General features: G+C 33.3%; 1 pseudogene; it reads left to right on the top strand.

Annotated features, from left to right (window-relative positions):
- The first annotated feature begins 3064 nt into the window (after nt 1-3064).
- LOC133868878 (uncharacterized) lies at nt 3065-18918 on the top strand (annotated as a pseudogene).
- The last annotated feature ends 6413 nt before the right edge of the window (nt 18919-25331 follow it).

The raw sequence follows: 25331 nt of genomic DNA, 5'->3' as shown, positions 1-25331 counted from the left end.
TGAAAGCCATGTTCTTTTTTGCCATGTTGTGTTTTTTTTTGTTTTTAATTTTTTCTGTCCTAAGTTTTTATTTGAGAGGTTATATATATAGATATTTTTGAATGTGTTATTATGGACCACAATGTTTTTTTGTTAGTCAAACAGAATCAATCAATATCCGATATTAGTTTAGCGTTATAAACCAACGATGACACTTTTGAAAATAATAAATGGGACAAACAAATAAAATGGGTACGAATAAAATAAGATAAAAATTAAAATTGACCGTTACAGTTTACCCAAAAAAAAAAATTATATATGTTCTAAAAATAAAAACCCTAACCCTAACCCTAAACACTTTACACACAATTCAAAAAAAAAATAACAATTATACACTTCCTAAAAACCCTAACCCTAAACCTTAAACCCTAAACCCTAAACAAACCCTAAACCCTAAAGCCTAAAAAAAAATATCCTACACTTTCTAAAAAAAGAAACCCTAACACTAAAAACAAAAGTCATATCCTTAAACCCTAAACCCTAAACCCTAAAAAAGAAAAATATCCTACACTTTCTAAAAAAAGAAACCCTAACACTAAAAACAAAAATCCTAACCTTAAACCCTATACCCTAAACCCTTAAAAAGAAAATTTCCTACACTTTCTAAAAAAAAAATTCCTAACACTACAAACAAAAATCCTAACCTTAAACCCTAAACCCTAAGAAACTAAAACCCTAAACCCTAATCCTAGATCCTAAAAAAAAGAAAAAAAAATTCCTACATTTTCTATAACCAAACCCTAACCTTAAACCATAACGAACCCTAAATCCTAAACCCTAACAAAAAAAAATATCATACACTTTCTAAAAAAAGAAACCCTAACACTAAAACCCTAAACCCTAAACCCTAAAGCATAAACCCGTATTAAAAAAAAATCAAATAAAACCATAAACCTATACCCTAAACCCTTAAGAAAAAGAAAAAAAACCAAAATCATACATTTTTTTTTTTTAAAAAAAAAAGCCTTAAGAAAAGAAAAAAAAAAAACAAAATCCTAACCCTAAACCCTAATCCCTTACAAACCCTAACCCTAAACCCTTAAGAAAAGAAAAGAAAAAAAACAAAATCCTACACTTTTTTTTTATAAAAAAAAAAGCCTAACCATAAACCCGAACAAACCCTAACCCTAAACCCTAACAAACCCTAACCCTAAACCCTAAAAATTATTTTGTTCGTAAATATTTGCTTGTTAACGAATATGTTATTAATTATTTGTTTGTGTAGTATGATTTCGTGTTGGTTTTGGGTAAAATAAATGTTGCGTTATTTGTGGTCGAAAATTACAAAATTTCAAAAATTAAAAAAAAATTTTAATTAACCCAAATAAATTTTAAAAAACAATAAATAAATTATTTTTTTTAAAAAAAAAAACCCAAATTCAGTTTTTTATTTAATTAAAATTTTTATTTAATTTTTTAATTGTATTTTTAATTAAATTAAAAATACAATTAAAAAATTAAATAAAAATTTTAATTAAATAAAAAACTGAATTTGGTTTTTTTTTCCAATTAAAAACAGTTTGACACGTGTATAGGAATACACGTGTCAAATTTGACACGCGTATTCCAATACACGTGTCAAAACATTTTGACACGCGTATTGGAATACGCGTGTCAAATTTGACACGTGTATTCAGATACACGTGTCAAAACATTTTGACACGCGTATTGGAATACGCGTGTCAAACTTGACACGTGTATTCCTATACGCGTGTCAAAATGTTTTGACACGTGTATTGGAATACACGTGTCAAATTTGACACGTGTATTCCTATACACGTGTCAAAAAAAATTTGACACGCGTATTGAAATACACGTGTCAAATTTGACACGTGTATTACTATACACGTGTCAAATTGTGCAGTTTGTAACATGCACATTTGACACGCGTAATACGCGTGTCAAACTACACGTGTCGAAATGTTTGACACGTGTACGACACTGTACACGTGTCAAACTGCACGTGGCTATTTAATGCGATTTTTGTAGTGAACATCACTCTCCTTCGCACAGGCATAGCCAACTACACTTCCACTTTTTTTCATAATGGACTCGTCTTATCCAATGTTCTTTAAAACATTTTGAAAACACAAAATAAATATATATACAAATTAATTTCAAAAATACTTTAACAAAAACTAAAAGTTAATAAAAAGTCAAACCACGTGCTGCACTCATGGTCAAGCGGACACTTGAAGCGTAAAAAATGTTCATGTAATCATGTTAAAATATTGTAAAAAAAATATACATACCTCTTCTAACTATCATTCTATTATCAATGTCATCATCAAATTATTAATTATGTCAATCTCTCCTTTAAACTAACAAAACAATGTCAATGTCCACCTCAAAGAAAGAAAAAAAGACAAAAATGACCTTAAAAAATTGTCAATAAGTAAAAAAATATCCTTATAAATTCGAAAAAAAAAAACTAAAAAAACTATTTAGAAAAAAAAAAAAAGAAAAACATAAAAATTAATTAATTGCTTTGAAAAGTAAAAATAAAAATGAACAAATAAAAAAACAAATAAAATAAAAATAAAATGATCGCCTTGGTTTTTCAGTTTTTTTAGTTTTTAGAAAAAATAAAATAAAATATGGTTTTTTATTTTATTCATTTTATTTTTGTTTTTTTTTATTTATCATTTTTTTTAGTTATATTTAAATATTTTTATAACTTTTAGTTTTTAATTTTTTTTTTTTATATAATTTTATGAAGGGTATTTTTGTCAATAAAGCACATTGATTTTGTTTTGGTGATTTAAGAAGAGATTGAACAATTAATAGTTTGTTAAACATTATCAATAAGTTGGTAGTTGGGTGTACTTTTCACTAAAACATTTCAACCTGCAGTCTAAACGAGAAGTTTTGAGTGATAGAGAGTTTAAACCATCGACAAAAAAGGCTTTGATAGAAATATCTGTCAATAAGTAAGAGGACGAGAAGCAATGAATCAATAATGCTTTCAAAATCTGCATCCGGCCATCCAAAATCTGAATTCTCAAAAACCAGAAGTGTTGAACCAATGGGACTTGTTCGAAATACCAACTTGTCAGCTCTTCTTGTCTTGCTATCTTGCTTTTGTTTAAAGTTTGGCTCTGCCACAGACACCATTACAGCCGCTAGGTTCATCACCGACCCTGAAACCGTAGTCTCTAATGGCGGTTATTTCAAACTAGGATTTTTCAGCCCTGTAAATTCAACCGATCGCTATGTTGGGATATGGTATGCTCAAATTTCTGTGCCCACTGTCGTATGGGTTGCTAACAGAAACAAGCCCCTCAAGAATTCCTCTGGAATTCTAACCATATCCCAAGATGGCAATCTGGTGGTATTAGATGGGCAAAAGAAGGTTCTTTGGTCATCAAATATTTCAAGTTCTGTAGTCAATTCGAGTGCCCAGCTTTTAGATTCTGGAAACCTTATCTTGCAAGGAAACACTACAGGGACAATCATATGGGAGAGTTTCCAACATCCTTCTGATACATTCTTGAAAAATATGAAAAGTAGTACGAGTAAGAAAGTGCAGCTGACATCATGGAAAAGTCCTTCTGATCCATCCATTGGAAACTTCTCTTGCGGTATTGATGTTCGTAAACTACCCGAAATTTTTGTTTGGAATAACGGTAGCCCATATTGGCGGAGTGGTCCATGGAACAGCCGGATCTTTATTGGAGTACGGCAAATGAATTCTTCATATCTTAATGGATTTAGTCTTACAGATGATGAAGGAACATTCTCTTTAACTTTTTCCTATTCGAACGACCCTCGCTACCAGGATTTTTTTGTCTTGAACGGACAAGGAAATCTACTGCATAAACATTCCGAAAATGGGGAGGATTGGGAGGTCAAGTGGTCAAGTATGGAAACTGAGTGCGATGTTTATGGCAGGTGTGGGGCATTTGGAAGCTGTAATTCAAAGAATTCACCAATTTGCAGCTGTTTACGGGGGTTTGAGCCAAAGAATACAGAAGAATGGAACAAAGGAAATTGGACTAGTGGATGTGTGAGGAGGACACCCTTGCAGTGTGAGAAGGTGAACAATAATGGCAATGAAGGGGAAAAAAAAGATGGATTTTTGAAACTGACGACGATGAAAGTCCCATACTTGGCAGATTGGTCAACTACTTCGGAAGAAAATTGTAGAACCCAATGCTTGGAGAATTGTTCTTGTATAGCTTACACATATGATTCTGGTATTGGCTGTGTGATATGGACAGGAAGCTTAATTGACTTACAGAAATTCTCGACCAACGGAGCTGATCTTTATGTTCGTTTGGCCTATTCAGAGCTTGGTGGGTTGTTTTTGTTTTCTCTCTAAATTTATCTTATTAAGAGTAAAGATAATTCTGTTTTATTTTGGATGAGTTAGTTTGATGTTTTCTCTGATTTACAGACAAAATGGGAAATGTGAAAGTAATCGTCACAGTCACAATAATCATAGGAGTAATATTCACTGGCATCTGCACTTACTTATGGTGGTGTTGGAGTTCAAAACAAAAAGGTAAAATTGTCAATATGATCTTTATAGCTACTTACAAAAAAAAAATTAAAAAAAAATGATGATATGTAAATTCTTATTGGCTTAGTAAACTAAGAAATGTTACAACATTTCTACATAGAGATTACTAACTACTATTGTATAAACACTCAGCATCGAAATTTCATGGTGAAGACAAGCTTGGAGAGAACGTGAACCAAGTTAAACTCCAAGAGCTACCATTATTCAATCTTCAGGAGCTGGCAAGTGCAACAAACAACTTCCATCAATCAAATAAGCTTGGGCAGGGTGGATTTGGTCCCGTATACAGGGTATTGGTTGTTCTTTTAGAGAGTTATTGTCTAACAATTTGAATATGTAATCAGTTGGTTGTTGTTTGTTTATAGGGAAAAATGTCAGATGGACAAGAAATTGCAGTAAAAAGACTTTCAAGAGCCTCTGGACAAGGGCTAGAAGAATTTATGAATGAGGTGGTGGTGATCTCTAAACTCCAACACCGGAATCTGGTTAGACTCCTTGGTTGCTGTGTTGAAGGGGAAGAAAAGATGTTGGTCTATGAATACATGCCAAACAAAAGTTTGGACGCATTTCTCTTTGGTTAGTTCATGATGCTGATGCCCTTTGTTAGTATTTTGCAATATTACAATCTAAAATAATCTACGTCGAGAGGAAAAAATGGAATTATATTCTTTGGTTGTGGTATTCTAATGTGAGTACTTCACCAAATTACTTGTGTTAAAAACATGATGTTCACTCACCTTAAAAGTTTAATCCGAATGCATTTTCTTTCTTCTGTTTGGTTTGAAAATTTTCATTAGATTCAGTCAAACCAAAACTACTAGATTGGAGAAGACGATTCAACATTATCGAAGGAATTAGTCGAGGTCTGTTGTACCTTCATAGGGATTCCAGGTTAAGGATTATTCATAGAGATTTAAAGGCAAGTAATATCTTGTTGGATGAAGAGCTAAATCCAAAAATATCAGATTTTGGCATGGCTAGGATTTTTGGAGGCAATGAAGATCAAGCCAATACTAAAAGAGTCGTTGGAACATAGTAAGTATATACCTTTGTTTGGCCAAATTGACTAAGATAGTAACCCTAATATTTGATATAACAAAATTGGGATGTGTCTTATTGTGAAAATTCAGCGGCTACATGTCCCCTGAATATGCAATGGAAGGGCGATTTTCAGAGAAATCGGATGTCTTTAGCTTTGGAGTGTTGTTACTGGAGATAGTTAGTGGAAGAAGAAACTCTAGCTTTTATGATGATGGGCAGGCCATGAGCCTTCTAGGATTTGTAAGTCTCCCCTATCTCATTGCATTATTTTTTAGAACTTCTATTGCTTGTTTCTAAGAATTTCAATCTTGTTTCCATGTTTCCAGGCATGGAAAATGTGGAACGTAGAAAACATATTGGCATTAACAGACCCGGTGATACGACAACCATGCTTTGAAATGGAAATTTTGAGATGCATACATGTCGGGCTGCTGTGTGTGCAAGATTTTGCTAAAGATAGGCCAACTGTATCCGTTGTTATTTCCATGCTTAAAAGTGAGACTTTTGATTTGCCTCTTCCAAAGCAACCTGCATTCGTCGAAAGGCAAATTTCCCTAGATGTTGATTCCCTTAACAATGTTACTGTTACAATGGTTCAGGGCCGATAGCTTGCATGTGTTTGTTTTTTAATTAAACAAAACACACAATCAGCTCCTGCTACAATGGTTATTCAAGTTGAAAGACTTTCAAGGTTATATTGCCTCTGGAAGGGCAAGACTTACCAAATCACCAGCAACCTTTCTTTAGGATTATTTGTACAAGTCTTTGATTTGACTACTTTGGGTTGTGAGCTTGTTGTTCCTGGTCCAATTTGGAAAGAGATTATAGTTGTTAGAGTATGTGATAAGGATAGAAATCCTTTGTGATAAATGAAGATTGATTACTCCAAGATTAGGATTAGAATACATTTGAAATTATTCAAATCATTTGTAAGCTCTATAAATAGAGTGTTATACACAATCAGATTAGTGAATAAGAGCATAATGTATCGCTATTGGCCCTTTTCTATTGGTGAACGTGAGTGTCCTTGTAAATTTTGCTCCTCTTCATGTCGCAAGTTTTTCTCCAAGCTACCCATATGGTTTCAAAACAAGCTGCCAGTCCCTCATAATTCATTCCTTTTAACCATCATTCTTTAGAATGTTAGAGTAGAACAGGCACAAAAGGAAATACAAGATAACGTTAAGGTATTTCGAGAGGTTACTCTGATAAAGGAAATAATACAAAAATCAACAATTCGATTTGTTCGTCCCCGTCCTCTAAGGTTGAGCCCATATTAAATTGCCCACTACCACTTCCAAACTTTCCACAAAGGTAATTACCAACTTAAACAAGATAACTCCCCATGAACTATCAATTGATTTGTCTTTCCTCTTTAATTTTGTTATCATTTAATTTTAAAAAATATCTAAATGATATGGATAAGATTCTATTTCAAAAAAAAAAAAACGAAAGAAGAAGTTATTGTGAAATGCATTTAAACAATAGAATAAAATGTTGTTTAATTTTCTAAATAATTTAGTAACCTATGCACCCTTAAATATAAAATAATAAAATTTGACGTGTGGAATGGTTTCTTCATTTCAAAACGGAGAGATCCTTTTCCAATTGAAGCGTCCAAGATGTTTATATCCACATATTTGAAGCTGTAGTCTAAAGAGGCAACTTTAATGATAGAAAGTCAAAACATCGAGGTCTAGATAGAAATATCTATCGAAGAAAAAGTATCAAGATGAGAAGCAACGAATTAATAATCTGTTAAGAGTCTCACATTGTATGCCTGGATTGTAGATTTTATAAGTCTTGAACAAATCTTTTATCTTAAGGTGCCTTTTGTGGAAGAGTGAGTCTCAATAGACTTTATCATGATATCAGAGCTTCAAGGTCTTGAATAATGATGGGTCTTCTTTCTCATTGTACAAGTGTTTGGACAATAGTGTCTTACGTGAGGGCGCGTGTTAAGAGTCTCACATTGCGAAGGAGGTGCATGAGTTATGAATAAGCCTTGAACAAACCTCTTCGCTTAAAGTGTCTTTTATGAAAGAGTAAAGCTCAATAGATTTTATCATAATATGCATTCTCACAATTCACAAACAAAAAGCGTTGAACCTATGGGACTTGTTCGAAATACCCACCATCAGTTCTTGTCTTGCCATTTTGCTTTTGTTTTGAGTTTGGCTCTTCCACAGACACCATCACAGCCGCTATATTCATCAGCGACCTTGAAAGGCTGAAACCATAAAAGGTTGTACGGGTGTGTGTAAGATGAAAAAAAATGAGAGATTTAGCCATGTAGGAAAAAGGCAGTATTCGGGGAAAATTTGACTTTTAAGAATTTTATAGAATGATGAATATGTATTTTTATTTTAAGTGTTGATATTTAATTATTTTAATTTTAGAAACGAGTGACACAAGCTAAAGGTATGGTAAATTCCCGTCGTAGTAGTGCAGGAGTTTAAGGTAAGTAAAAGTGTATATGAAAATAATATGCCCAAAATCAAAGTTTTTTAAAATAAAATATAGTTTGGTGTATATAATTGTGCATAAGTCGTATTATTATGAAATTTTAAAAGAGTTAATTTTTGAATAAATCCTGCAAATAAAGAGTCGAACTATATTTTGATCACACTAATGCAAAATGTGATATTTATAGTGGGTACCATCGTGAAATTTATATGTGAAATTTATATAAGTGTGAATTCTATTGTTGATTTAGAGAGGTACTGGCTTACCAATGTGACATATAATATTTTTATGATGAAATATGACACAGAGGGTTTAGGTATTGGAGATCGGCACCTTATTTATAGTTTATGAATGATTAATATTTGACTGTGAACATCTTGATTATTATTTGATGAAATGATGAGTCAATGAATCAGTAAGAAATCAATCTGATGTTAGTGTGTGACTCGTGCACATTTCATGCCATATATACATATAACAGCTTGCTAAAATCCATAATTCATTTTTTCTGAAAATGTTCATTTGTTATTCTTGTCACACTTTTATGAAAACCCTAAAAAACCTTTGGCTAAACATTTTCTTGTAATTAACTTTCACTAACTCCTTTAATAAAACTTGACTTGCAAAACATACATTTCTGTTTATCATGAAAGTATTCTATAAAACTTACATCATCCATAGAAACACTACATGTTACTATAAACTTTAAAAATGGGTGGCTAATGGGCTTCTTTTCTTTTCTTTGCTTTGCTTTATTTTCTTATTGTTAAACTTTTCCTTTCCTTTTATGTTTGTGTGCTCTGTAGAACCCCTAGAGCATAGGTTGTACTTCTTTCGAAATCAACCGTCTCAAGAAAATTGGCCCGCTCAACTTCTCTCTACGGTCGCCTTGTATGCTAACTCCCTTTGCTTAGTGCTTTGGCGGGAGAAATTTCCACCACAGGCCACACCCTATAGTGTGTTGCAATGTCCAATTTTGAAATTTATAACCCTTTTTTACCACCATGTCCTGTTCAATTCATTTCTTTATTACGATTACTTTCGTTAACCTTTATACATACATAATACTTAATTAGTTTATATCAAATTTAAACTGTATCTCAACCTTACGTTTTCCATCACTAGAACCCTCAATGGCTTACACAAACTTTCCCATTTCTTCCATTAAAAAAATGAAATAAACCGAAAAAAAAAAAAAAAAAAAAAAAAAAAAAAGCTTTTAAAAAAGGAAAAAGTATACATATCCGCTTAAATTACTATTTAATTGTAATGTTCTCCAAACTATCAATTGTGTTAATGCCCTCCTTCAGACTATTAAAAATGTCAATATTCTCTCTAATGACAAAAATATCCTTCATAAAATTATTAAATATTTTTTTTAAAAAAAATATAAAATATAAAATAACAAAAAGTTATACAAAAAAAATAAAAATAAAAAATAAAAATAAAACTTTTTTGTTTTTTTTTTTTTTTTTCATTTCATTAGTACATTTTTGTCTTATAAAAAAAATTAATGTCATTTTTGTCTTTTTGTTAGTCTTAAAGGGATATTGACATTTTTTAGTAATTTGAGGGAGAACATTAACACAATTGGTAGTTTGGGAGACATTGACAGTTGAATGATAGTTTGAAGAAATATCTGTACATTTCCCTTTCAAGAAAGTGGTGTGTTTTTTGTACAACCTCTTTTACACAACTTTCACACACTCAAGACACATTGGTATGACTCATGTATGTGGTTCCCATTAGAGAAGTGATTGGTGCACAACACAAGACACATGGAGTGGGACCCATGTGTGCACAAATTGTGTAATGTTGTTGTGCAAGAATATTTTTTTGTTTTCACTATGCATAAATTCTACCAATATATCTTAATTGTGTGAAAGTTTTATAAAAGAGTTATGAAATAATTATTTTTCTTTAAGAAATAATTTGGAGCCTGAAGTAAAACTGTGCTCGTCTGTACATGAAACTATATATATATATATATATATATAAAAGAGAAATGCTAGGGCATCTCCTGGTGTTCTCCTGGAATGGCATAAATGTAATTAAAAAAAAAATTACATCTATGCCCTTTTGGATGGTATAGATGTAATTTTTTTTTCCTCCAGGAGAACACTAGAAGAACACCAGAAGATGCTCTAGCATTCCTCTCTCTCTATATATATATATGTTTGCCTTTTTGTTTTGGACTCCGAGACGCGTCCAGCTAAATGGCGTTTGAAGAAATTGAAGAGAACAAAACGACTCCGTTGAACCATATTCTAGAGGGAAGAACCCGATGACCAGTGGGGTCCCCTCCCTGAGATTCACTTACACGGAGACAGTCCAAATCCAGGGCATTACAGCGGTCGTCCAACTTAGCTCAAGGTGACTTTAACCATAATAAAAGCCACTGTTTTTCTAGGTTGTTAATTCCGCAATCAATTGAGGCCGGCCTGTTTTGTTTCACGTGGAGAAGTCAACGTCTTCCATTATTTCAACTCACGTGCATTGGGGTGGCCGGTGGGGTCTAAACCTTTTCAACTTTGGTGTTCGGAGCGGCCAATTATGCTCTGTTGTTTTTGCTTTGCGGTGGAGAATCATATCAATTTGCCTTTAAACTATATTTGTTTATCAATCAAAGAGAAACGTTTTTTGGTTTAAAAATAGCCATACAACTGCCCCAGTTTTTTTCTTTGTTCTTTTATATATTATGTAGATATAACAAAAGAACAAGTTTAGTTGAATCGAGTAGTTACTATTTTGTTGGTTTTGTTCGAGGTGAGCAAAAAGAAAAAAAAATCTCATAATCAATTTAAATCAATTTTTTTGGTAAATTATGATCAGTCTCAGTCTTCCTATTACTAAAGAAGGGATTATCTGCCCAAACATGTTTTTTGTGCAAAAATTGTGATTCTCCCCTCCATGTGCCCAACTTGATCCTGTGCAAAACTGTTTTACATGAAAACTTGTAACGTCCTACCCTAAAATTTAAAGGGTGAATTGTGAAATTTTCTCAATTAATCATGATGGACTACTTCTACATTCTTAAAATGATTAACACAATGAAAATACCTGTAATAATTTTAGCTTTTGAATTGACCTAATAAACATATCAAACAAAACTAATCAGAGCGTCTATATCATTACTCCATATTAATACCATCTTCAATTACTACCCCATTGTACAAGTCACTACCATATAATGTTAAGTAAACTTCTACATCACGACATAAGGAGAAGATAGGAAGAGAAAGGAAAGGAAGAGGGAGGGAGAGGGACAGAAGAGAAAGGAAAGGCAAGTAAAGATAAGGAAGGGGGAGGGGGATTTTTTCTTTATCAAAGATAAGGGATAAGATATCTTCATAGCCAACTACAGCCTGACATGTATGTGATAGTAGATTAAATTTCCTTTTTATTTGAAGGCATCATCTTTTATAAATTATCGTATTTCTCCACCTCATTTTAATTATGTTTTTTGTTAATTAATGTTTGACCCCTTATTTAATCTAACTACAATTTACCACCTACAATTAATTATTTAACACCTTAAAACATATTCCTACTAGTTTATTATTCTAGTAAGTATATATATATATATATATATATATATATATATATATATATATATATATATATATATGTGTGTGTGTGTGTGTGTGCGCGCGCGCGCGTGCGTACTTGGACTTTGATCCCCAAACTATTAAAAAGTTTTTCAAAGGTCCAATTTGTCAAAATATACCTATAATACCCTTGTCACGTGTCATTTTTTAATTAAAAAAATAATTCTTTTTTAAAAAAAAAAATTAAAAACTACAAAAAAAAAAAAAAACTAAAATTTTATTTATTTATTATTATTATTAGTGTTTGGGGATGGTAGCCACCCCCCTAAGGCCAGGGGTGGACATCTTTGGGTGTATCCCATTTCTTCTTGAGCCGAAAGAAGCAGCACTTCGTGTAAGAGAAGAAAGAAAACGAACAAAAAGACCGAAGCCATCCCAAAAATGCCAATTCACAAGAGAAAACAAAGAACACCACCAACAACTTGTTGCTCTAGATTGAAATAACGTGTTTGAATCTTTCCTTGTTTCTTCACTATATGACATTGAGTACGTTTCTCAGTTTAACACGGTAGTTGATTTGGAAATTGGATATGGAAGACTAGTAATAGAGGCTGAGATTAGAGCAAGTCGGGGGTACCCATGTCATAATTTGTCTCTGCTTTGGGAAATTCATTAACACCACAGCCGAAGAATCTATTGAGGTGAGGGATTTTCCTACCCATCTTCCCCATTGAACCGCATTAGAAGACTTTGACTCCTCGACTCTTCAAAACCTCTCAAAATTCAAAAAAATTGATGGAAATCAAGGCGGCTGGTTTCAATCGTCCAATCTTGATGATGACTAAAACCATAAAGAAAAAGACTTCTCATCAAATAGACATGGGAGCACGGCAGCCGAGTGAGTTCGAGCCCAATGATAATTTCTTCCGTACAAATGATGCACTCTCCGATCAACTCAAAACCATCTTCAAATGTTACCTTCTCCAACCGCTCAATCGCAGATTGCATGGTCGGGATGGGTCTCCGGCAATTAATATTCTTCAATTAATTAATATTCTTACGGCACGAACTAGTGGTTGGAGTCTATGTACTTGACGACTTTGAGGGAGGGGTATTAATATTTTTAAATTTAATTTTTATTATTATTATTTTTTAATTGAAAAATGATACGTGACATGAGTATTATATGCATATTTCGACAAATTGAGCATTTTTGCAAGGCTAAAATGTAAGTTTTCCTATATATATTATTAGTTTTTGCATAGTATTGAACTGTTAGAAAAAGTAACAAAAAACAGAAAATCAAAGTGCTCCTGAGGTAGAAAACATGACTGGAATAGACTAGTGTTAAAACTAACAATTATACGGTCACCTAGTTTTGAAATTAACTGTTAATCCAGCGGTCTTTAACTGTTATTATAATAGTAACAATATGTCAACAATTATAAATTGCTATCAAATAATTATTAATGATTATTTTATTAATAACTATTTGATCGTAATTATTTAAGTTCAATCGTTAGATTAAAGTTGATTTGACTTTACAGTTTGCTTTAGTGATGATCATTAAATCCATCCACTAATTTGCCTAAGAAGCATTAGATGGTATAAATCAAACCACCAAATCAAATTATCTTAACCGTCTAAAATTGAAGGGTCATGATCAAATTACTAAGTGTCAAGTGCGCCATCAAGGTGCCACTAGCACCCTACATCCCATTGCCTCGCACATGCGAGCGTGTCTTGTGCTTTGCACCATACTAAAGTACACATACAAATACATACACCCCAGCATCACTTTATATCAATTGTTTAAGAGAGCAACTTCTATAAGGTTGAGGCAAAAACAAGGTCTTTTTTGCCTTCCTATGAATAGCTGACACGTCGGCATGAAAAAAAATAATAATAATAATGTTAAAACATTGGATCTAGTCTCTTCAAGTTTAGCTTTGCTAGGAAAAAACTCTGAAACATCACTCTCCTTCGCACAGGCACAACCAACTACCTTTCATCTTTTTCTCATATTGGACTCTCCTTATCCAATGCTCTTTAAAACATTTTGAAAACACAACATAAATGTATATACAAATTAATTTTAAAAATACATTATCAAAAACTAAACGTTAATAAAAAGTCAAACCATTTGCTGCACTCATGGTCAAGTGGACACTTGAAGCGTAAAAACTATTCACGTAATCATGTTAAAATATTGAAAAAAAGTACGCATTCCTTTTCAAATTATCATCCAATTATCAATGTCTTTTTTAAATTATTAATTATGTCGATCCCTCCCTTGAACGAACAAAATAATGTCAATGTCCACCTCAAAAAAATAAATAAATAAATAAAAGACAAAAATGACCTTAAAAAATTGTCAATAAGAAAAAAATATCCTTATAAATTCGAAATTAAAAAAAAAAACTAAAAAATCTATTTATAAAAAAAAGGAAAAAAATTAATTAATTGCTTTGAAAATAAAAATAAAAATAAAACAATTAAAATAAAAATAAAATGATCGCCTTGGTTTTTCATTTTTTTAGTTTTTAGAAAAAATAAAATTAAAAAATTTAATTGTCTTGGTTTTTTATTTTATTTTATATATTTATTATTATTTTTAGTTATATTTAAATATTTTTATAACTTTTAGTTTTTTTTTAATTTTTTTTATAATTTTATGAATGGTATTTTTGTCATTGAAGCACATTGATATTGTTTTTGATGGTTTGAGAAGAGATTGAACAATTAATTGTTTGTTAGACATTAACATTAACAATAAGTTGGTAGATGGGTGTACTTTTCACTAAAACATTTCAACCTGCAGTCTAAACGGAAAGTTTTGAGTGATAGAAAGTTCAAACCATTGACAAAAAAGCTTTCGATAGAAATATCTGTCAAAGAAAAAGGTAAGAGGAAGAGAAGCAATGAATCAATAATGCTTTCAAAATCTGCATCCGGCCATCCAAAATCTGAATTCTCAAAAACCAGAAGCGTTGAACCAATGGGACTTGTTCGAAATACCAACTTGTCAGCTCTTCTTGTCTTGCTATCTTGCTTTTGTTTAAACTTTGGCTCTGCCACAGACACCATCACAGCAGCTAAATTCATCATCGACCCTGAAACCGTAATCTCTAATGGCGGTGATTTCAAACTGGGATTTTTCAGCCCTGCAAATTCAACCGATCGCTATGTTGGGATATGGTATGCTCAAATTTCTGTGCCCACTGTCATATGGGTTGCTAACAGAGACAAGCCCCTCAAGAACTCCTTTGGAATTCTAACCATATCCGAAGATGGCAATCTGGTGGTATTAGATGGGCAAAAGAAGGTTCTTTGGTCATCATATTTATCAAGTTCTGTTGTCAATTCGAGTGCCCAGCTTTTAGATTCTGGAAACCTTATCTTGCAAGTAAACACTACAGGGACAATCATATGGGAGAGTTTCCAACATCCTTCTGATACATTCTTGGAAAAGATGAAAATTAGTACTGATGTTAGAACGGGTAAGAAAGTGCAGCTGACATCATGGAAAAGTCCTTCTGATCCGTCCATTGGAAACTTCTCTGCCGGTATTGATGTTCGTAATCTTCCCGAATTTTTGGTTTGGAATGACGGTAGCCCATATTGGCGGAGTGGTCCATGGAACGGCCGGATATTTATTGGAATACCGTTCACGAATCCTGTATATCGTGATGGATTTAGTCTTGTACATGATAAAGAAGAAGGAACATTCTATTTCACTTTTTCCTTTTTTCCTTTTTCCTTTTTGGACAACTCTTTCCGACTGGATTTTGTCTTGAACGAGCAAGGAATTATGCATGAAAAATATTCCGAAAATGGGGAGGATTGGGTGGTCACGTGGTCAACTTTGGAGACTGAGTGCGATGTTTATGGCAGGTGTGGGGCATTTGGAAGCTGTAATTCAAAGAATTCACCAATATGCAGCTGTTTATGGGGGTTTGAGCCAAAGAATACAGAAGAATGGAACAGAGGAAATTGGACTAGTGGATGTGTGAGGAGGACACCATTGCAGTGTGAGAGGATGAACAATGGCAGTGAAAGGGGGAAAAAAGATGGATTTTCGAAACTGACGAAGATGAAAGTTCCAGACTTGGAAGATTGGTCCTCAGATTTAGATGGGGATTGTAGAACCCAATGCTTGGAGAATTGTTCTTGTATAGCTTACGCATATGATTCTGGCATTGGCTGTATGACATGGACAAGAAGCTTAATTGACATACAGGAATTTTCGACTGACGGAGCTGATCTTTATGTTCGTTTGGCCTATTCAGAACTTGGTGGGTTGTTTTTGTTTTCTCTCTATCTTATTCTTGAAATTTGTCAATGTTGCAAAATTGGTAAAATTGTATTTCAATACAACCCAACTTCCCAAGCTAAGTAAGTCCTTGTAAAGATAATTCTGTATTGTTTTGGATGAATTAGTTTGATGTTTTCTCTAATTTATAGACAAAAAGGGAAATGTGAAAGTAATCGTCACAGTCACAGTGATCATAGGAGTAATATCCACTGGCATCTGCACTTACTTACTGTGGCGTTGGAGTTCAAAACAAAAAGGTAAAATTGTCACTGTGATCTTTGTAACTTCTGATCCTCTCTCTTCTCCTCTCTGTTCTTTCATTACTAACAAAAAAAATTGATGATATGTAAATTCCAATTAGCTCAGTGAACTAAGAAATGTTATAACATTTCTGCATAGAGATTACTAACTACTATTGTATAAACACTCAGCAACGAAATATCGTAGGGAGGACAAGCATGGAGAAAATGTAAACCAAGTTTTACTCCAAGAGCTACCATTATTCAATCTTCAGGAGCTGGCAAGTGCAACAAACAACTTTAATCTATCAGGGTAATTTGGTCCCGTATACAGGGTAATATGGTTGTTCTTGTAGAAGGTTATTGCCTAATAATTTGAATATGTAGTCAGTTGGTTGTTTGTTTACAGGGAAAAATGTCAAATGGAGAAGAAATTGCAGTAAAAAGACTTTCAAAAGCCTCTGGACAGGGGCAAGAAGAATTTATGAATGAAGTTGTGGTGATCTCTAAACTTCAATACCGGAATTTGGTTAGACTCCTTGGCTGCTGTGTTGAAGGGGAAGAAAAGATGTTGGTCTATGAATACATGCCAAACAAAAGTTTGGACGCATTTCTCTTTGGTTAGTTCATGTTGATGCCCTTTGTTAGTATTTTCCAATATTACAATCTAAAATAATTTACATCGAGAGGCAAAAATGGATTTATATCCTTTGGTCGTGCTATTCTGATGTGACTTCATCAAATTACTTGTGTTAGAAACATGATGTTCGCTCTTCTTACAAGTTTAATCTGAATGCATTTTCTTTCTCTTGTTTGGCTTAAAAATTTTCATTAGATTCAGTCAACCCAAAATTATTAGATTGGAGAAGACGATTCAACATCATCGAAGGAATTGGTCGAGGTCTACTGTACCTTCATAGGGATTCCAGGTTAAGGATTATTCATAGAGATCTAAAGGCAAGTAACATCTTGTTGGATGAAGAGCTAAATCCAAAAATATCTGATTTTGGCATGGCTAGGATTTTTAGGAGCAATGAAGATCAAGCCAATACTAAAAGGGTCGTTGGAACATAGTAAGTGTATACCTTTGTTTGGCCAAATTCACTAAGATAATAACCCTAATATTTGATATAACAAGGTTTGGATGTGTCTTATTATTAAAATTCAGCGGCTACATGTCCCCTGAATATGTAATGGAAGGGCGATTTTCAGAAAAATCGGATGTCTTTAGCTTTGGAGTGTTGTTACTAGAGATAGTTAGTGGAAGAAGAAATACTAGCTTTTATGATGAAGAGCAGGCCATGAGCCTTCTAGGATTTGTAAGTATCCTCTATCTCATTGCCTCATTTTTTAGAACTTCCATTGCTTGTTTCTAAGAATTTCAATCTTGTTTTTATGTTTCCAGGCATGGAAAATGTGGAATGCAGAAAACATAGTGGCATTAACAGACCCGATGATACGAGAACCATGCTTTGAAATGGAAATTTTGAGATGCATACATATCGGGTTGCTGTGTGTGCAAGATTTTGCAAAAGATAGGCCAACTATATCCGTTGTTATTTCCATGCTTAAAAGTGAGACTATTGATCTACCTCTTCCAAAGCAACCTGCATTCATCGAAAGACAAATTGCCCCTCATGCTGGCTCCCTTAACATTGTTACTATTACAATGGTTCAAGGCCGATAGCTTGTATGTGTTTTTTTTTTCAATAGAAAAAAACACACAATCAGCTCTTGATACAAAGGTAATTCATGTTGAAAGACCTTCAGGGTTATATTGCCTCTGAAAGGGGAAGCCTTACCAAATCCACTAGCCTTTCTCTAGGATTATTTGTACTAGTCTTTAATTTGATTAATTTGCTTTGTAAGCTTGTTGTTCTTGGTCCAATTTGAATAGGGATTGTCGTTGTTAGAGTATGTGATAAGGATAAAAATCCTTTATGATAAATGAAGACTAGATTACCCTAAAATTAGGATTAGAATGCATTTGAAATTAATCAAATCGTTTGTACACAATCAGATTAGTGAATAAGAGCATAATCTATCACTATTGAACCTTTTCTATTGGTGAATGCGAGTATCCCTGTAAATCCGGTGTCTTCATTTTCTTGATTTCTTTCTCTTCCTCTTTCATTTTCCATTTACTTGGAAACTTCTTCAACCATCGTCCGCTTTGTTGGGCTATATGGACTTCAACCATCATTCACCTTGCCACACAGTAAAAGATTGAGGAAAGCTACAATGGACGTGTAGCACCCAGTTCAACAAAAAATAAAAAATAAAATGAGATACTGGCCCTTTTTTTTTTTTTTTGAATATATATATATTGTACCTCAAGTTTCTCTCCAAGCTAACCATATGGTTTCAAAACAAGCTGCCACTTGATGTGCACAGTGTTACCTTACATTCAGAATCCATCAGCGGCAGAAAGCAATTGGTGCTAGGAGGGCTATTGAATTTGCTAGAGAAATGGGTTTTTCCTCAATTGAGCTTGGGGGTGATTCTCGAGAAGTTGTTTTGGTTTTGGGGAGCTCAGAGGAATGCTGCGGCTTTTATGGGAATATAGTAATGGAGACTAGGCTGTTGTTAGGTTTGTTTCCATGTTGGAGGATTGATCATGTGGGACGTGATGGGAATAAGGTTACTCACTGTTTGGCTAAGCTAGTTGTTTCCCAGTATAGTCAACATGTGTGGGTTGATGTTTGTCCCTCAGTTGTATTGGATATTGTATGTGCTGAACAGTTTTAATGAAAAGATTCAATTTCCCCTAAAAAAAAATTAAAAAAAATAAAACAAGCTGCCTCTCTCTCACCTAGTTCATTCCTCAAAATTTGAAGAGCCTAAAGGAGCGTGAGTCATATATTCTGCGAAACGCCATTCTTTCGAGATTTGTTTTAGATATTTAATACATAGATTCCAATAAGCATATCTTGGGTTGGTAAGGCAATGGGATCCCCAATAGCCAGAGACGAGATTCATATGAGAAAACATAAGTACACGAGCCTTTGCTTGAGCCTCTAATGATAAAGGTACGTGAACCACCATTCGATCCCCAACAAAATTTGCCTCTATTCTTCTCTAGTTATCAGGGAGACGATTCCTTTGTTTCTATCGCATTTTATCTCATTGTATCACATTCTGTTCTGCGATATTATTTAGGAATCACCGTTAATACCTTTGTGGCGACTTTTTTTTTTTTTTTTTTTTAATACAAACAGAAATGAGTCATTATAGTGACACGATTACTTGTCTCTCAAAAAACATGTGGTACACAACCCATAATATGTACCTGATGCATAGAGTCATATCCATGCAACGAAGCATAAACATAACTGAATAGAGAAAAATACATTTATAAATATAACTGTATACACCAAAGAACCATACATAAGTCTATCTAATAGACATAGCTCCACAGATACATGTGTCATAGGCGACACTAGCCAATACAAAAGACTATAAAATGATGGACAACCCATGATCCAACAATTACAACCGTCGCGGTGACCTTTGGTCGTAATATCTCAGATACTGTGCTACGTGGTCATCCTCACATCTGCTGTACCTGCAGCCAAAGGAATATCATCTATATGGTTGTGGTGTTAGCATTCACAACAATTTCTCAACTATTTTTCCTAGATATAGGAAACAAAACTACTTTTTACTTCCCTATAAAAAAACACTCCACGATAACTTCTTTTTATCTTTGCTTATAACATAAAAATATTGTTCTTAATTTTTTTTCTTTTGCTTTTTTATTCATTTCTTTTCTTCTCTCTCTCTCTCGTTGCCTTGTCTCCGTCTTCCTTTCGACGCAAGATGCAGAACCCAGCCGTCGATATATACAGACGAGATGCGGGATACGCTAGCAGCTGATTTTTTTCGACCAAAGACGAAGAGGTATATCTGTAAGCATAATATATAAATAAAATGCTATAAAATAAATAAGCCGCGGAATTATAAATACTTCCAGCCATAATTTGTTCAAGCTTGATGAAGAACGAAGAACGAAGAAATTTTCTGCAACACTAAGTATTCTGAAAAGACAAAATTTAGAGAGTTCTTCTGGCCTGTGCCTATAAGTGTCCCAATAGATAGATACACATGGCTCTTTATATAGGTAGGCTAGGGACCCTCATCATCAATTAGATAGCTGATTATTCTCCTCCCATCAAGGAGAATAAATCAGAAAATTAACATAAAAACCGTTTTAAACCGTTACGATTTCATATAACTTAATGTGGAATAAATCATATTCAATCCTTATATTAAATAATTATTGTTATGATAATTATTTAAATTCCAACCGTTACAATAAATTAAATAATTACCGTTATGATAATTATTTAATTTCAGCCGTTACAATGAATTAAATGTGTCTAAGGGACACATATGTAATTTCTTACAATATCTTGATTGGAAGGTGTCATAAAGCTGAAATTTTCAAAATTCCATGACACGGCACCGTTTAATAACTCTTGCACTTGCTATCTCTCTAGAGGCCTCCGCCACATAGGAGTTGCAATCCTGCATCTCCATCTTCAAAGCCTTTGACGCACCTTCATCTCTCCCTCTCAAAATCAGAAAATCTAACCCAAATGAGAACATATGCGGAAGCTTCAAGATGGGATGGTTTTTATGTGATTATTATTTTTCTAGATCTGATGTATTTTATTTCTTCACAAGGAAAAGAGGAGCAGAGATAGTCGGCGATTGGAGAGAGAAAGGAGCAGTGATTCCGATGACAAGTATGAGAAGGAGAGGGAGAAAAAGAAGCAGAGAGAAAGGGAAAGAGCCAGAGAGAAGAAGAGGGAAAGAGAGAGGGAAGATACAGAGAGGAAGAGGAGATGCGTGTTGCTGTCAGAGAGGAGAGAGGCATCAAACATAACTATAGTTTAAAAGTAATATGAATAACTTTTGGCTTGTTGGATCAGCTAGTCTGCTTATTACTTGTACTTGCTCAATTATGACAATGTCTTATGCATTTCACACACTCAAGTTCAAGCTTCATGCTCAAATCAATAAATTTTTACATTTCATGTTCATGCATTGAGCACATAATTTTCTCATAAAAACACACAAATATTTCAACGGGCCATTTTCGTAATCACAAATCTCTCCTTTTATATCTTAAATTCTGTATACAATAAAACTCATTTGAAATCTATATCAATTCATATTTTTCATTTCAAAACTCATAAAACTAAGTCAAAGCACACTTCAAAATATATTTTCATATTCATATCATTTTCTCCATCACAATTTGTGTAATTTAAATCTCAACCCTAGCAGGCAATAAAACATCAAAACATATCTCAAATCATGTTTACATACTCATATCTCAAATCACTTAAACGTCATTGTCATATCTCAACATACTTGAAAATATTGAAATCATCCAAAACACATCATCAACATATTGTCGGTTCGAATCAAAACGACATATTATATGACATTTTTATAAAATACTCAAAACATAGTAACTTTTCTCACTGAGTAGAATACTCACCTTTAGCTATGCGGATATTAAGCTCAACTATAGTTTCTTATTCAATAACTTGCAATGTATTGCTGCATTTCATAATGCAATAACACATTAAAACTAAATTGAAACACTTTTAATTCTAAACACCACATAGGTTCTTTGTTTACCTCAAGAACCCATCACTATGACAACCTATGTAGTTTCTAGGGTTTACTTTTATTACTCATTAATTAGTTAGACCAATACTTAGAACACTCATTGGTTTTTAATTAAAAACCCCAATTTTATAGAACTCATTAACATTAGGACCTAACCCCATAATTACCCATATTCTCTGGAACCCATAGATAACATAGGATTACTTAGCACTCTAAATGCAATTATCCACAAGTTAATAATTTAGGGTTTAAACACCTAAAACCCCAATTTAACTTAACCCATCAAATTTAAGGTTTATGCCCATACTTCAACAACTAATAGAATCGAAATTTTGATATTTGAATCCAACAAACCATGGCTTATATAGTGTATAGGAATTCACTATACACAAAAGCCTTAAACTAATTTTAGCAATTTAGTCTAACACCCAAAATCGACCGAACTTAGACAAAATTAGGGATTACAAAATTACCTTAAAAGAATCGGTAGATTGGAAATTCTAACACCAATAATCGTTACCCAAAGCTCAAAAACAATGAAAACTTTGATTTGGAACTACACCCATGCCAAAAACTGAATCACTTGTTAAAGAGGGGAAGAGACTCACGGTTCAGCCCAAGAAGCACAAAAATATAGCTTCAAATGTTGAGACTCATAGCCTGCCCACAATCCATGTGAAAGAACAAGAGAGGAAAGAAGAGTTTAAGAAGCTTGAAAAATAGGCTAGTTGTGCATGAAGAATTGAGAGATTTTTTTTTTTTTTTTTTTTGAGTTGGGAAAATGATTTTTACACAACAAGTGCACAATCCACGTGTATAAGTCCCACCCATATTTCTTATTATGCACATGTTATGCACACATTTTGCTGTCCATGTATCACTCCTCTTTGAATTAAGTGAAGCAAAAGTGAAGAGGTGTTCAATGCAGCACGTAAGAAGTGAAAAAAATCAAAGTGGTGTTGTCTTAGGGCATCTCCAGCAGATGCTCTATTTTAGCCAAAAAGTTAAATTTAACTATTTTTGGCCTTTTTTCTTTTCCAGCAGATTAGTTACTTTAACCATTTTTTCTTAACAGTGAACAGTAAATAGCCAACAATGGCTATTCACTGTTCAACACTACAAACATTTTTTATTAATATTTTCTCACTCTCCCACTCTCCCTGTTCGTCCCAACACTACAACCCCCAAGTTCTCACTCTCCCATTTTTCCAGCACCGAAAGCGCAGTGTCCCTCCTCTCCTCAAACCCACTTCCGGCCACAGTTGTTGCCCCGCATGTCTTGTAGAGCAACTCCATGCCTGAAATCTGAGTAAACCCAGAAACCTCATAGAGAATGGAGCAGCCAAGGAGCTGGACTCTCGCGGCTATGGTTTTGCACAGACTTTTGGTCAAGATTGGTACAGAAAATCAGAGAGAGAAGAAGGAGAAGTGGCAGGTTTTTTATGGGGGGTTATGAAAAGTGGGTTTTGGTGAAACTGAGGGAAGGATCTGTCATCGCATCAATGGGTTGTGTTTGATTCTTTGATTTCTGCAGCTTTTTTGCTGGGAAGGGTTTGGATTTCAGATTTGGGAAGGGTTGCCCTTTGGCAACTGCGCTTGGGGTTTGGGGGAAACCGGAGAGTGAGAGGGAGACGTGAAAAAAAATAAAAAATAAAGAAAAAGATTAAAAAAATAATATTTTAAGAAAATGAAGAATGGAATAGAAATTATTGTTGGAGTATTTTTAAGATAGCCAGTGGTTAAAGTAGAGATTGGTACTTTTTGAGTAGCTATTTTAACTCCAACTACTGGAGATGGCCTTAAGTGTTGAAAAGTCAAAGTGTATAAAAAAGAGAAAGGATAGAGGAATGTCAGAGCTCTTTTTAGTGTCATTATGAAATCTTTCTATTTTGGCATGGCATTTTATTTTTAATAAACAAAAAAATTACAACTTGATTTCTCTCTCCAGTTTTTATTAAAAAATACAGGATGTCATTTCAGTATAGAAGAATCCCATAAGGTTACTTGAAGGAGCTCTAGTATTTCTTAAAAGAATAAGGCTATGTATGGTTTCATTATTTTTTATTTTTTAATTTTTAATTTTTTATTTTGAGACTAACGTGTCTGCGTTCTCAATTTCACGAGGAAGAGTCAAAAGTAGGAGTGGTCCCCACATGTAAGACAACAAGAGGAAACAAGGTGTGAGTGTAAAAACCAGAAATGCCCTCCAACTTAAGTGGGAACATGAGTATTTGTAGGCTTTAGTAGTAATTCACTAATTCATGATTTGAACCCAAAAATGTCATTCTTATTTTCTTTTCTCATGCTAACATTTACAAGTTCATAGGATAAAAATAAAATACTTTGTTTTATTTTGCCGTACTAAATTGATTTATTTTGATTTAATCCTAATAAACCTATTAAATATTTTTTTAGACATTACAACTACGGTGTATGTCCAGGATAATCTTTTATTCCAAAGTCTGAGACTATTTACAACTAACCAATTACGCGTAAGAACGTGCCCTTGAGAGAGGAAGGGATAATAGAACAGACAAAAAGGAAATACAAGATAACGTTAAAGCTATTTCGAGAGGCTACTCTCCTAAAGGAAATAATACAAAACTCAAACAAGTGGAGCCCATATTAAATAGGATTTTAGTTCCCAATAATTGCCCACTACTCCTTCCAAACTTTCCACGAAGGTAATTACCAACTTAAACAAGATAACTCCCCATGAACCATCAAATGATTTGTCTTTCCTCTTTAATTTTGTTATCATTTAATTTAAAGAATATCATTAAAGAAATGAGTTTTACTTAAAACAGGGACTATCTTGTTTCACAAATATACCGTGGGGCGTGGGATAAGGCTTCTTTTTCTCGCCAGAGCTCCACACAAACTAGTAAACCAAATCCATCCTCGACACTCCTTCGAATGGAAGGTTTTGACCTCTTTGTTTTGTATAAAAGTTTCAGGCCATTTATTCCTCTTAGGTGTTTTACGTCGATATATTCTTTTCTTTATTTATATATATATATATATATATATATATTTTCCTTTATAATGCAATCAGAAATTGTCCAAATTATCTATATCATGTCTTGAGGGATATATATATTCTGAAGTTCATCAAATACTTTTAGCAGCTTTTGATCTATTGCCATATGCTTTGTTTATATCAATGGTTATCTTACCTTATAATATTTTTAAAATTACAGTTAAGTGTTTGGTAATATTATAGTTTAATATTTAAAGTTGTGGGTTTTTAAAAATGTATTCTTTTACCTTGGATGCCTTGTTGAGGCCTTGGTATGTTTTTTTTAGGCTTATTTGGATTATATTTGTTTCATGTTTTTATTTATTTATTTATTTTATTTTATGTTTTTATGTTCTACTGTTTGTTTTTGGTACTAGCTTATCTAAAAATATATAAAATAGGCTACTGAAATTAGAGAAATGTTACACATACTTTTAATTGCCCACTTCTTAACACGGCAGTGAAAATCACGATTACATGTTACATTTCTACATATATT

The sequence above is a fragment of the Alnus glutinosa genome, chromosome 5 (assembly GCF_958979055.1).
Source record: "Alnus glutinosa chromosome 5, dhAlnGlut1.1, whole genome shotgun sequence".
Lineage (NCBI taxonomy): Eukaryota > Viridiplantae > Streptophyta > Magnoliopsida > Fagales > Betulaceae > Alnus > Alnus glutinosa.
Note: the sequence above shows the minus strand (reverse complement) of the source record. Positions and strands in the feature narration are given on the sequence as shown.